The sequence below is a fragment of the Drosophila virilis genome, chromosome 4 (genome assembly GCF_030788295.1).
Source record: "Drosophila virilis strain 15010-1051.87 chromosome 4, Dvir_AGI_RSII-ME, whole genome shotgun sequence".
Classification (NCBI taxonomy): domain Eukaryota; kingdom Metazoa; phylum Arthropoda; class Insecta; order Diptera; family Drosophilidae; genus Drosophila; species Drosophila virilis.
The window spans coordinates 7983828-7998053 of NC_091546.1; the positions used below are offsets into that span (position 1 = coordinate 7983828).

Here is a 14226-nt window from a genome sequence, read left to right on the forward strand (position 1 = left end):
GAACTGAGCGAACAGCGCAGCTCCAAAAGTCGTCCGAGCACAGGCGCTGAGCGCATGTGCGAGCAGAGTGGAAAACGCTCTCGCGATTTGTAATGCACATGACATTGGAGCTCTATGAGAGCGACGGAATACATTTGAATTTTATAAACACAAAATGACTAATGGAATTGTAATTTAATTGAAAATGAGATTGAAAAGGAGTTTTTATTTTGTTTAAATATCTTAATTTAGGTTGTTATATTGCCATAAATGGTAACCAATAAGAACGCTCTAAACGGGCCAAGGGATAATTTTCGTTTCTATTCGTTTGGCCGTCAACATAAAAGCGCTGGCGCAGAAGAGAGTGAGAGTAAGGCAAAGTTGCAAAGAGAGGGAGAGCGAAGAAGAACAGCAGGTAGTTTTCTGTTAATATATGCGTGTGTGTTGGTATCTTAGAGCAGCCTCTAACACATTGAAAGCTGGGCGGGAGTTTTCTGATTGAAATCGAGTGGAATCAAGTGGAACGAAGTGGTTGTTGCATTTAATGGGAATTAGCTGATAGTTAAAAGCAATTAAGTTAAACGAACATTCTAAATTAGGCAGCACTCAAATGGGTCAAGTTCACATTTAGAACAGCACGAAGCAATTTAAGCACTGTTATCCAGAAAAGATCTAAATATACCGATTTCCATTATAGACAAGGGAAAACAACAACTAAAGTTGATGTGAAAGAATGCTAAGAATTTTTAATAAATATTCTGATAGTTGGGAAATTGATCGTATAATTTATTCTCTTAATTCTAACTAGTGGAAAATTAGTTTGAGATTGGAAAATGGGCTTTTGAGTTTTTTTTTTCAGCACCACAAGGAAATATCACTTTTAGCTCGCACACAAACCGGTTATAAAGCACACTTGGTTGATGTACACGCTGCAGTTGGTTTTGAGCTCTTCTGAAAAGTGCCCAGAGAGGCAATATTGCTCACTGACAAAAGCTGAGCTGCTATGGAATATCCCCTTTTATTTGGTGCGCGTTTCTCTTTTGCACCAATGCGTAAATCTTATTATAAATTACCTTAGTGCCTAAGTGCAAGCGAGACGCAGCGTTGCAGCCATTTTATGCACAAACATGGGGGCGGAGCCTGAAAAAAGCACCAGCCATAAGTAGGGAAATTTAAAAGTGGGAAAAGGCTTTACTGTGCAAATGGGCAAAGCGCAATTAAGGAGAATTGCGTTAAAGTACATTAAATATGCCAAAAATTCATAGATATGCTAAGAAAGTTAAGTACCTATATTTACAATAACTCTTTGCATGAGGATTTAATTTTGCATTAAGTTCCACATTTGCTCCGTAGTCTTGACAAGATCTTCCCTACAAGCATTCCCTGCATTTCTGAATATTTCCCTATATTTGTTTGCACCCCGCCAGCAGCAGCAGCAGCCAGTAGGCGTTCCAAGACAGCCACCCACTTGATGCGTCGCTGCGGCTCTGCTCGGTCACAAGCGCTGCTGCTGCTGCTGCTGCTGTCGCCGTCGCCGTCGCTCTTGCTAGCTGCAAGGCTTCAGATTGTGGTTGTGCGCAGAGGGGAGGGGGGCGGGGGAAAGCATAGCAGTTAGACGAGGCGAGAAGGACGATGGCGGCAGCAAAAGTTGATTAGATGGATTTCGTTTGGTTTTTGTGTTTTTAATCACACACCAATTTCATTTATTAAATCTTCGCATCAGCATTTCATTTTTCGTATTTTCTCCCTCTTTCGTTTTGCAGTTGTTGTTGCCGCTGTCGCTGCCGCCGCTGCCGCCGCTGCTGCCGCTGCTGCTGCTGCTGCTGCTGCTCTTCCGACGGCTTTTGCTGTGTGCTTTGTTTGTGTTTTTGTTGTTGTTGTTGTTGTTGTTGATACTCCTGGCTTTGGTTTTCTCTTTTTCGCACGCTTTTGTTTATTGTTTTTCTGTTTGTGCAAGTTTCTCGTGTTCGTGTGTGTGTGTGGGTGTGTGTGTGTGCGTGTTTATGTGTGCTTTTTGTATTCCCTTGCACTCACTCATTGTCACGAGCAATTTGCGCTGCCTGCCACGCCCCTGCTGCCCGACCGCCCGCCCGCTGTGCTGTGCTGTGAAACTTTTTACAAAATGAAATTGTTTTCGTATTAACAATTTCATTAAAATTAAATTACTTTTATTATAACGACTCTGCTGCCGCAGCTGGCAGAGCTTTTGCTGCTGCTGCTGCTGCTGCTGTTGTTGTTTCTGTTATTCTTTATTTATCCAATGTTCGTGCGCTTAATTTGTTCATCTATGCGCCATTTAATTTGCCTTTCGTTCGCTCCCGCCCCCGCCCCCGCCTCATCCGTCGTCGAGCTTTTACTCAAAACTCTGGCGTTTGTTGTCTTTGGCTGTCAAACAAATTAATTGCGCTTTTAATTGATTTTGTGGGCCAAATGAACGAAATGAAATTAAGCTTTGCCAGCGAGCTGCACTTTGTCGAGTGCGAAGGAGACGGCAATACTTACATAGATCGTAGCAACTGTTATAATTGTGAAATGCCGTTATCTATGAGAGTCGCTTTACGCTCAATGCTGCTATCTTTAGCGGAGATCAATCTAATAACTGGAATAACTGGAATACAAATGCGATCATTTTTTCATTGGAAACTGTTTTCCTTTACACAGGAATTAAGTGTATTACAATCTTTTATATTAGTGTGAACTTTGGTTGTCAGCTGAAAAGAAGGTGTTGTAAAAGTTGAAAAGTAAGTGTTGTAAAAGTAGATTAGATTAGATTTGGATTACTTTGATATTATTGTGGATATATCTCGTGGAGTAGGATGTGTAATATCAAAATATATGGGTTTCCAATGGAAACTATTTTACTCAAAGGGATTCATTTGTATAACATAAACTATTTGACTTCTAGTGGAGAATAAAGAGTATAAATAGTTGTCTCCAAATCGAATGTAAATCTAAAATTTGTTAAAAATTGAACCTTCCCATTTCAATCGAATATATTAAAAGTAGTTTGAAATCTGAAATGTTTTACTTTTAAAACAGAACTTTCCAATTGTTTGCTCACCTTTAATTTTACCATTCTGCCCGAAACCCTTCCAAAGTACTTTCGTAATGTGCAATTGATATGCCGATGTTCTGAAATAAAAACAAATACTCATCAAATTCAAGTGGAACTTTACGTAAGACTCCATTTAAGTGCGGGTCTTTATCGTAATTCTGTTTAGTCATTTATTTTATTATGCGTTTTATGCATTGGCCATTCAGTCGAAAAATGGCGGCTCAGCAAGTAAATGACGAGAGAGAGAGAGGGCGAGCGAGAGAGAGAGGAAGAGCGAGTCCTCTCAAGAAAATTATGCGTTGGCCATAAAAAGGCCAAATGGCCAACGACACGGACCACGTTATGCCGAACGGGCTGGAAGCACGGGGAATGTGACTGAGAAGGGCTCGGCTAAGACGGGGCATGAGACGAGGAAGGGGGGAGGGGGGGGTGTGTGGACTCAATAGAGGCGTAGCCCCAAAAACAATTTGATGGCGCCAATAAATTTGTTTTCATGCCTTGAAATTTCGCTGAAATGTCGCACCATAAATAAACTCAACCCCGACACCCCTCCAACCATACCCACCCTTTCCTATCAGAGCACACGCCAGCGAAAAGTGGGCGGGGCAGCGTCTAATGACAGACGAATAACCGAGAATAACTGAGGAGCTCAATAAAAGTGACTGCTGAGTGGCAACCGCAATGTAATTTGGCTCAACTTGGCTAAAAGAAGTTAATAACATTTTGCGCAGTGTGCGAGTGTGTGTGTGTGTGTGTGTGTGTGTGTGTGTGTGTGAGGGGGGTGGGGGCTGTATGCCCAGGCAAGCTATTCATTTCGAGCTGCGCCATTTTGGCTTGGCCAAATTTATAACCGTAATTGAGAAGCCGGCTCGAGTCCCTGCTCGGGCGCCGAGCCCAGCTTTTTGGCTTGCGGGGCTAACTGCCCGCCACCCCCCCCCCGCTGACTCGCTGGCTGACTGGTCGGCACGTAAAATGCATTAACTGCCAGTTGCCTCGGCTGTGCCTCTGCCTCTGCCTCTGCCTCGTGCCTCTGCTCAGCTTCTGGTCCAAGTCCAAGGCACTCGCAATTTGGTTTTCGAAAAATAAGCAATTTGTAAATTGAAAATGGTCGTTGGGGGGGGCGTTGGCTGGGTGGTGGGGGCGTAACAGCCAGGCTGGCCAGTGGGCGGTGGGCGGTGGGCGTGTGGGCCAATGGCGGTCGGCGACACGAAACGCGGAAGCACGAAATTAATTATTTGCCATTAGGGCTAAGTAGATGATATAAAAAGTGGCAGCAACAGCAGCAGCAGGCGCAGGGCGTGGCAAGGGGGAGTCGGCTGGTGGTGGTGGTAATGGAGGGGGGGGGGGGGTAGGGGCGCTTGGCTGCTCTCCGCAGGCAATTTAGACAGTCAAGTGCCCATATAAATTACATAAATTTCACCCAGAGTTCCGCACAAAGTGCGACTGCCAATGGAAGCGGAGCCCACTGAGTGCTGGGCGTCCTTCTACTTTGCGTCTTGCGTGCGCCCCCCTCTCCCCACCGCCCACCTCATTCACATGCTGAGCTAAATAAACGGTATGCGTACCATTCCCATTCCGTTTCGTTCCCTCGAGGCACTCGCATGTGGATTAGGGGGATGGCGGCAAATGAAACGGAAATGATTGCAGCTTGCTTTAGTCGACCATTTTAGCGGTTTCTCTTTGCGCTCTCCTAATCGCGCTTAGTTCCAGAAATTGTGTTAAGCAATGCAATGGAATTATAGCTGGGAATAGAGTGGAATGAAATGGAATGAAACATGGATTACTTATGGTGTTGATGTGGAACAAGAGCGGATGTAAGAATGTGAGAGCTAATAAGAGATAGTCAAGGAAGAAAGAAGGAAGAATAAGGAGAGAGAGAGAGAGAGAGAAAGAGAGAGAGAGAGAGAGAGAGAGAGAGAGAGAGGGGGAGAGAGAGAGAGGGAGAGACAGAGAAAGCGAGTGAGGGAGAATAAAATGGAAGAGAGAGAGAGACAGACGGAGAAAAAGAGAGAGAGAGAGACAGATTGATAGAGAGAGCGAAAGAGGTAGATAAGAGGAAGCGAGATTTGAATAGAATGGAAAAAGCTTATTTTCTATATTGATGGACATTAAAAATAACTAAAAGTCAATTAAATTGAGCATAACAATAATTTGTTGTTTACAAAAATACCATATTTATATATTTAATGAATATTTTCAAAGAGTTGCCATTTCTCTCATACAAAAGTATGGCCAAGCAAATGGCATTTGCATATGTATGTATGCATGTATGTATGTATTTAAACAATTTTTCAGTATTTTAGTATTTTCATTTAATTTTTATCCGGCGATTTTCAACTAATATGCAACAGCGACGCAACTTATATATTTTCCCACTATACAACACTGGAGAAAAAATCTCTAACCCTAAAATCTCGCACCCACCCACCCAAAAGAATAAGGAAAAAAACTGTCAAGCCGCAAAAACATTGCAAGCTGCAGATGCAATTTGGCGTCCAAGAAGGTAGAAAAAGAAGAAGAAGAAGCAGTTGAAGTGGAAGTAGAAGAAGGAAGGACAAGGAACCCAAGGCATCTATTATTAAGCAGGTAATTCCACTAAAACGATGAGAAGAGCGAAAGAAAAATGAAGCAGGCAAATAAAGTGATATAAAATGAAATAAAGTAAAACAAAGCAAAAATGAAATGAAAAACTAATAGAACTAAAACACAAACAAATGGCTGAGGAGACATAGGGAAAGAGAGCGAAAAGAGAGAGAGAGAGAGAGAAACTTACAATAGACAAACTCATAAATCAGCGCGCCAATTTGCGAGGCTGACAGGCGGCCCCCAAAGACGAAGAAGACACAGCAGAAGAAGAAGTAGAAGAAGAAGCAGCCGAGGGAGTCGAAGCTCACGTGACGGAGGCGGAGAGAAAATAGTTTCTGATAAGCAGAACGCCCAAAAGTCAAAGCAGAGGCGCGCAGGCAGCGCAAGCTGAGCAGGGGGGGGGGGGGGGGGAGCCCAGGGAAATGGCACAGGCAGCGAATTCATTTCGTAATTGTGGCCAACGACCCAATCGCAAACAATAATAAATGGATCAGGCCGTGCCAACATGGCGGCCAGGCAATGCGAGAGAGCGGGAGAGCGAGAGAGTGCGAGGGAGCAGCAAGTCAGCAAATAACAATAAAGGCAATAATGCAAGATAATAAATTAACTGAAATTCACTTATATGTTCTGCAAGGGATTTGTATTGATAGCGAGAGAGAGCGAGAGAGAGAAAGAGAGAGAAAGAGAGAGCGAGGGCGACTGCGGCGTCGGCGTTGCTGCTCAGCTGCAAATTAATAAAAATAAATTGAGTTGTCAAAAATGATATGCCAAATAAATTCCAACGGTGAGTAATCGCTTTTAGTCAGGGCACAGCAGCAGCAGCAGCAGCAGCAACAACAATAACGGACCACCCAAAGCACAATGGATGAAAGCTTTGCACTCCCCCCCAAGCAAATAAACACTCACACACACATGCACATTGCCGCTATCATGCTCTGCCTGTGTAGCTCTCTCACTCTCTCACAGTTTCTTTACCGCAACAACCTCTTCCCGCGCTCACTTAACGGCAAGCATAACGATGAAAATCCAATTTAAGGCTGCCTCAGTGAGTGAGACGCTTTGTTCTTGCTCTCTCTCTCTTTCCCTCACACACACACACACACACACACACACACACACACACATTTATACATACACAGGCGCATAAAGTGTAATAAAATAAAGTAGCCTCGCCGTGTGGAGAAATTAGAAGGCAGGCAACATCTACGTCGACGTCGTCGTCAACGTCGTCCTGACGTCCTGGACGTTCCCATGCCGAAAATTCAATTTCACAATGAAAATGCGCGTACAAGAAGAAAACTTGCTGGCCTGCGAAAAATGAGAAAATTGTCTTACATGCGTGTGATAGAGCGCGCGTCTGTGTGAGCAGGCTGGCAGCAGGGCCGCTGCTTTGGCTGGCTGGCAGCGCAGCGCCTGCGCGAAAAATAAAGGGAAATACACAATAGGCAGCAAAGGCGGCGCTTAGGGGGTCGCAGATACGAGCTGAGCCCGACAACGAGCCCGCGGCCGAACCCGAACCCGAACCCGAGCGCAGCCAACCCAACCCCCGTTGCGGCCATCTTTAGACGACGGCAGCGACGTCAGCCGCAGCAGCGGCAGAAACAGAAACAACGTCGCAGCCACTGCGGCCTCTGTTAGATCATTCGCAATCAACCGTTGCACGCGTTCGGTACACAACAATTCCAACAGTATAACAGTATAACAGTATAACAGCAGCCAGCCAAGCGAACAGTCTATGCAAATCTACGTGTGGATTACAGACAAAAAACAATTGCAATTTGTGCAGTCGCGTCGGTTGACCCCAACTAAAAGTAAAGTGTGAGCAGGACAAACAATAACCAAAACGTAACGCAATCAAGTCACGTGTGTGTTGCGTGCGTGTCCATGTGTGTGTGTATGTGTGTGTGTGTGTTCGACTCAAAAACATTTTGTGCTAAATTTGAGCTCTGATTGAGTGTGACTCGGAAAAAGTTTGCCTAGCTGCACCGTTAAAGTTCACACCTGCCCAACACGCGAACTCTCCACCTGCACGCACTCCCTAAAACTTTCCTGACAAGTGCTTTGAGACGCCTTTTAGACGCTGTCGAAAGTTTCACTCTTTGTTGCCGCTTCGCTTGACGACTTTTCCACCTTTCCACGGGCCGGGCCAAATCAAAGGATTTTCTTTCTGTGCCACGCTTGAAGAATTACTGCCAAAATTTTCACGGACGGCAATAAGGTAAGTCGATGAGTCTGAGACTGCAAAAGAAACTATCGAGTATTTAGGGTTATCTGATGTGATCCCATACAATGTATTCCTTCAGTTAGCGAGCTATTCATAAAGAAATTCGGATGAGTTTAGGAGCATTACAGGTATTCCATATGTGGCACGATCTTATAACGATAATATGTGAGATTAAAGTAAAGCACGATTATTAAGATATATCCGACGAATTATAATTGCATTTTTTCGTAAGACGAAATATTATATGATTAAATTATCATTATTTTTCGGAACGAGTTTCTTTGAATCCCATTTATCCAAAATATTATATGATGAAATAACCATTATTTTTCGGAGAGAGTTTACTTTGAATCCCATTTATAAGACTAGTCCAAAACATATAAAAACACATTTAAATGCAGGAAGCATGTGTTTTCCCGATAATGAAAAATATATAAAAAATATAAAAAGCTTTTAATCAGCTTTTTTTTTAGTATTAAATACATTCAATGCATAGAAATGGGTAATATTAAATAGATATAGATCAAAATATATTAAGATTACATAAGGTGATCTTTTATACTATAAATGGCTGTATTTCTCGATATAGTAAAATATGAAAGCATAAAATGGAGCTGAGAATCTTTTGATAGGGAAATAAAAAGACTTTTTGTTAGTATTAATATAGCCTATTTGTAGAACTAGTCAATTTTTATATAAGATATCTATGTATATACTTATATATGTCTTTCGACAAAGTAAGAATGCATAAAAAGTAGCTGCAACTTTTGTTTGACTTTTATATAATAGAAGGAACAACTTAAGCTAAATTTACATGAATAAATGCAAATACAGCTTATTCTAAAGTTAGTTCGCACATAATCAAGTTAGGGATCTTGATCTGCTCCAATTCTACGTCTCTTTAAAGGATGTCGTTTGGGATGATTCCCAGGTCGAGTGTTATGAATGCAAATCTTTTAAATTAGCATTGAAAATTGTTGTTATCATAATTTATTATTGTTTATAAGCATATTACTTACCCAAAGAGAGGGCACATCTCTGGCCCATGAAGCACATCTAATCAGACGACGATTATAAGATGAAACGAGGACAGGATTCCGGGGGCTTAGATCCTTTTTGTATCTTACTTGAGGGCATTCCAAAATTTCTTATTCATTTCTTCAAAAGCCAAATACTTTATTCAAAAGAGTAAGGAAAAGCAAGCACAGGCAGCTGCTTGCTCAGGCGATCATATATGTATATATATATATATATGAGAGATCATATCTGTGCATATATATATTGACATATTTGCGTTGTGTTTTATTCTAAGCTGAAGACAAGTTGCCAGCCTCAAAAATGTTTTTTTTTTTTTCAATTCAATTCAAGGCACAAGCATTTTGCGCATAATTTATTTAGACGCTTTTAATTTGCATTAAAAATTTCTTAATGAGTTCAGATGCGATAAAAATCTTCTTCAAGTGTTCTCAACACAACAGTGTGTGTGTGAGTGTGTGTGTGTGTGTGTGCGAGTGTGTTTGTGTGAATTGCTTAAGTGCCCCCACTCGAAGGCACACCAAAAGTGTTTGTGTTGATGCCTTTCCTGTGAGAAATCGCACAAAATTTGTGAACACTTCGTCAAAAGGACTTCAGCACAAGTGGAAATAAAATGTGGTCTCTGCTCTTGGCAAAAGTAGAGAAAGAGAAGGAAACGATTTGAGGATGCAGTTCAACATTCGCTTCAATTGACGAAACGTAGCCAAAGTTGATCGCTCCAAATGCAGTTTGAATAATTGATGATAATTAAAAAGAGTGCCGGCTGCTGCGGTTCCCGCTGCCCTCCTCGCTACCCCCCTCCGAGCACGCAGACACGTGCTGGCGTGCAAAGGGAGAGGAGCGGAGCACAAAATCAATGGCCAATAATTCGCCAAACGAATCCGAAACGCGCCAACAAATTAAACGTGCCCGCTGCCAGTGCCGGTTCCTCTGTGCCCCATGTAAAGAAGTATACAAAAAAAAAAAAGGTAGGAGAAGAAGCAGCAGGAGGAGCAGCAGCAGCAGCAGAGGGGCACTCTGCTGCAAATTGAATTGATCAACCGCAAATTAATTGGCAGCCAGGCGCTCCACTACACTCCTCGGGAGTTGCCTCAATTGAGTGGGTGCCCCTTCGAGGGGTGGCCCCATGGAGTAGTGTGTGGGGGAGGGAGTATGCGGGGTATGCGGTCGGTTGTCAACGCCAAGTTTCGATTCGTTTTCATTTCGTGCAACTCAATTAGCCAGGCGCGGGGGGGGGTCTGTCTGTCTGTCTGGAGGGGAAGGCACAGAAATAAAATACAATTTGGCATATTTTAAATTAGCAAATAGAATTATCGGCTAGGCTAGGCAAGTTGGCATGTTTATTGATTGCTTCATCGAATTGGCCAGCGAAAATTGGGAAATATTTTTGGCCCAATTGGGCTCTGCGTTTTGTCATATGCCGCAACGCGAGTGGCCAGCAGCAAATAAAAATTGTAGGCCAATCGGCAAATGCGCTCCAAATGGAGTTAACTTAAATAATTGGAATTATTGTTTGTCTGGTTTAAGTGGTATCAGCAAATAGATTGATCAGCTTTTGTACAATATTGAAATGCGATTTAATTTGCTCAGCATATCCAGAGTGAAAGAGAGTGAGAGAGAGGGAGAGAGAGGGAGAGAGAGCGCGAGAAAGACAGATTGATCATTACTTGGACTTAAGTCAAGCAATTCTAATTGGAAAGTCTACTTTAGATTAGTTTAAGTAAAACTTAAGTAGTTTGAAATTTTAAAATCAAACACTTTTTTTTTAAACTTGAATTAAGTTCGTGAGCTTAAAATAAAAGTAAGAAATTCTTAAACTGAGTATATACTTATATATAAATCTATGAATGAAGATTTCTCAAATATCTTGGCTTATTTGCAATGCAACTATAAAGATTAATTTATGAAATATCTACAATTAAGTCAAGATTATCTAAGCTTTTCGCATTCAAAGCCAAAAGTGGAGAATGTGTGTTGGTATTTCTCAAAGTTCTCGCAATTGCACACTTGGCTGGCGCTCTCTTTGAGCCAGTTTTGCCAAGAATCTCTCGCAGTTTCGTTTAATCAAGCAACCCTCTACCACCCTCCCGCCCCCCCAATAACAACAACAACAAATGACATCGGGGTAAAAAAAAAAAAGAAGTGTGTGCCACAAGCAGTTGCCCCTTTGGCAAATGCACATAAAAAGCAATTTGCTTTAATTAAACAGAAAATTCAATCAAAATATTTATAATAAAACAAAACACCAGCCGCGCAATTGTCAAGAGTGCAATATGCGACAATGCCAGAGCTTATATATGAATATATATATATATTTATATATATGTAGATTGCGCTATATGCAGACCTCCTACATGCGGGCGCCCCGAAGACGAATTCAAATTGAAGGGTTGACTCGGCTCAGCCAACAGCCACAACAGCTACCCCTGCGCATTGCACAATTGGCGACACTTGGACACGGATCGCAGTCGGAGCAACTGCAGCCAACGCCAGCGGGCGGCGGGTGGCGGGCGGCGGGCGTTCGACGCAGTTGTGCCGGGCACATAATTCAATTTAAAAGCATATTCCAAAGCTACAACTGATTTTAAATATACCCTAAACATATGTGAAGAAAAGGGTATCTGAAAGTTGGCCAAAGTGGCGGATAAATCAATTCCTTTTCATAAGTCTTTCCAAGGGATTAGCTATTGAATCTCTTACATATTCCAGTTTCCATTCGAACTGTTTGAAATTCCACTTATTGCTTGTATTTACATAAAACGATCAACCGAAAACTTTTAACAGATCTATGACATATCAAGTAATATCTCGATTTAATCTGACAATCCGTTTTTTTCGATATTCGAATCATGCCATATTATGTTGTCTATGAAATAATCATAATATAGTTTTAATGAATTGTTAATTGAATGAAAATGAAACTAATGTAGATAAATTATATTTTAGTATATCTGATATAGATAATATGATAGGATTCTGTTCACTCGAATAATCCACTGAAGATATTTTAAAGAAACTCTAGACTGTATCCATTTAAGATTATATTTTAGAATAATTAACAGCTTCGAATGGGATACTTAAGATCTTCTTATAGAATATCTTGTACGCACATAAGATAAAGATTATTTTATATATTACTTAAGATCTTCACGTAGAACACCTCGAAATAGATTACATAACTATTAAGTAACAATATCTCGTTACCTGAATGTTCGAGCCTCGTAATCTCGTATCAGAATTCTGAGGATCCTCGTTATATATTAGAATACTGAAAACCTTCACTTAGGTTTTCAGTACAGGCATCCTCTAGATCTTAATCTTATGTTCTGCGAAAAGGGAGTGAATGAATTTGGGATATTCTTATGGCATAGGATACCTTCAAGTCGAGCACACGTGCTTAGATCATAACTATATATATATATATATATACGTTTTTGTTGTTGTTTTATTTTGAGCCTAGGCGCGAGCCAATTGACACAATCAAATGCGCTAAATGCAGCAAAAACAAAAACAACAACGGCCAAAATATGCAATCAACGCCAGAAATGCAGCATCAACAGGCTAGAGGGGCGTGAAGGGGTATTGGTGCGAGTGATAGGGAGAGTGGAGGCGGGGAGAGGAAGGGGGGTGTAGGTGGTCTCTGCGCCAGTTTAGTTTGATTACGCGGACGGACAATTCGAAAAACGGATGCACTTTACTTTTCGCAAAAGTGATAACCTCATCATCAACAACTGTGAGCCGAGAGCCAGCCCCCGCAGCCGCCCCCGCAGCCAGCCCCTCGTCTAACGCGCGGCTCAAAATTATCGCGCTTTTAGGCACAACAACAATAGTCCGAGTTGCTGTTGTTGTTGTTGTTGTGTGGGTGGCAGACAATTTTGCAAATGCGTTTAAGTGGACCTAATGCAGGCGGGATGAGGCATCTGGCCGGGATTGGGGCTGCCTCGCACGTGGATACGGCTATGGCCCATGATGATGATGCTCCAGCTGATGATGATGATGATGACGCTGTCTGCCATGCGAATTATGCCAGCTGCCAATTGTGCTTCTCCATGTGCCGTGTGCTTCTCTCTGCTGTTGTTGTTGGTTTTTTTTTTTTTGCTCGTTTAGTCGCGATTTGTGAGCGAACGCTGAGATTTTGCCAGCCGATAAGTCCATTAGGGAATGGAGAGGTTTTGAAGTGACGTTATGGCTGTGACTATGACCTTGGCAGCTTAACTGGAGAACAAGGGGGGGAGGGGGGAGAGCAGCAGCAACGGGGCACTCGGCTGCAAATCTGGGTTAGTTGTGGGCTGTGTGTGTTGTAATATTCGTATGTATTTTGAGCGAGAAGTGCAGAAAATGCTTATTATGCAACATTTTAAAATATATACGATTTAAGAGCAAATACTATCTAAGGACACTTTTGAAAGACAGCTGATCCTCATGATCATATATATATATATAAATATTTATAGTTCTAGAGAACATTTTAATTCATGAAATTCTTGACTAGCTTATCGAATTCAGATTTTAATATTGATATAGAATCTAGAATGTGTTCAAATTCTGATCTAACATGTTACATAAAGCAAGTTCTTATAATCGAGAATAAATATAGATAAATCGAGATATATTAGATTATACATATGTTAAATTGAATTGGTTCAAGTCCAGCCAAGAGCAAGGGAACAAATCTTTGCCGTCTTCATTTGGAAATGATATTTTCTGATGGGTTTTGTCATTCTCATCGAAATCAATATAATAATAATATTTCTTTTATATGACAGAGTTTGAAATACATTTTTAATGCAAAGTTTGAAAATGATTTTTGGTGGATAGAAAAATAGTTGTAAAAGGATTTTGATGCATAGAAAATGAGTTTTTATTAAAATATGTAGATCATTGATCATTGATTCATAAAATTGTAGGAAATTTACTAAATAATTAGTGTAAAAATAAATGGAAATTTGAATATGAAAATCGATTTTATATAATTTTTAAGCTGCATAAGAAATGCATTAAGTCTAGATCACATCTTACATATGTCACAAATGCAAACCCTTTTTCATCAGATTGATATGGAAAACAGCTGATTGTCTGATTGAGTGCTTCTCAAATGAAATGGGGCAGCAATAAAAGAGACAAAAACACACACACACACACTCAACAAAAATTAACACAAAATTAATTAAAACGCATCAAAATGTAATGCAATTTGCAGCAGCTACGTCTGATGCGCATTATGCAACAGCAGCAGCAGCAGCAGCTGGAGCAACAGCGAAAAAGTAATAAAAATATAAATTAATAATGTTACAAAAAAGAAGAGAAAAAAGCATACCCAAAAAACAACAACAAGCGGGGCAATTGC

The 14226-nt window shown here is 41.2% G+C and overlaps 1 protein-coding gene across 1 annotated transcript in view; it reads left to right on the top strand.

The window, feature by feature from the left end:
• The first annotated feature begins 7281 nt into the window (after nucleotides 1–7281).
• Drgx (Dorsal root ganglia homeobox) overlaps nucleotides 7282–14226 on the top strand; it is a 55796-nt gene continuing 48851 nt past the window's right edge. The window contains exon 1 of the mRNA XM_015173162.3: nucleotides 7282–7838. The gene's annotated coding sequence lies outside the window, so the exon portion shown is untranslated. The remainder of the gene's footprint in view (nucleotides 7839–14226) is intronic.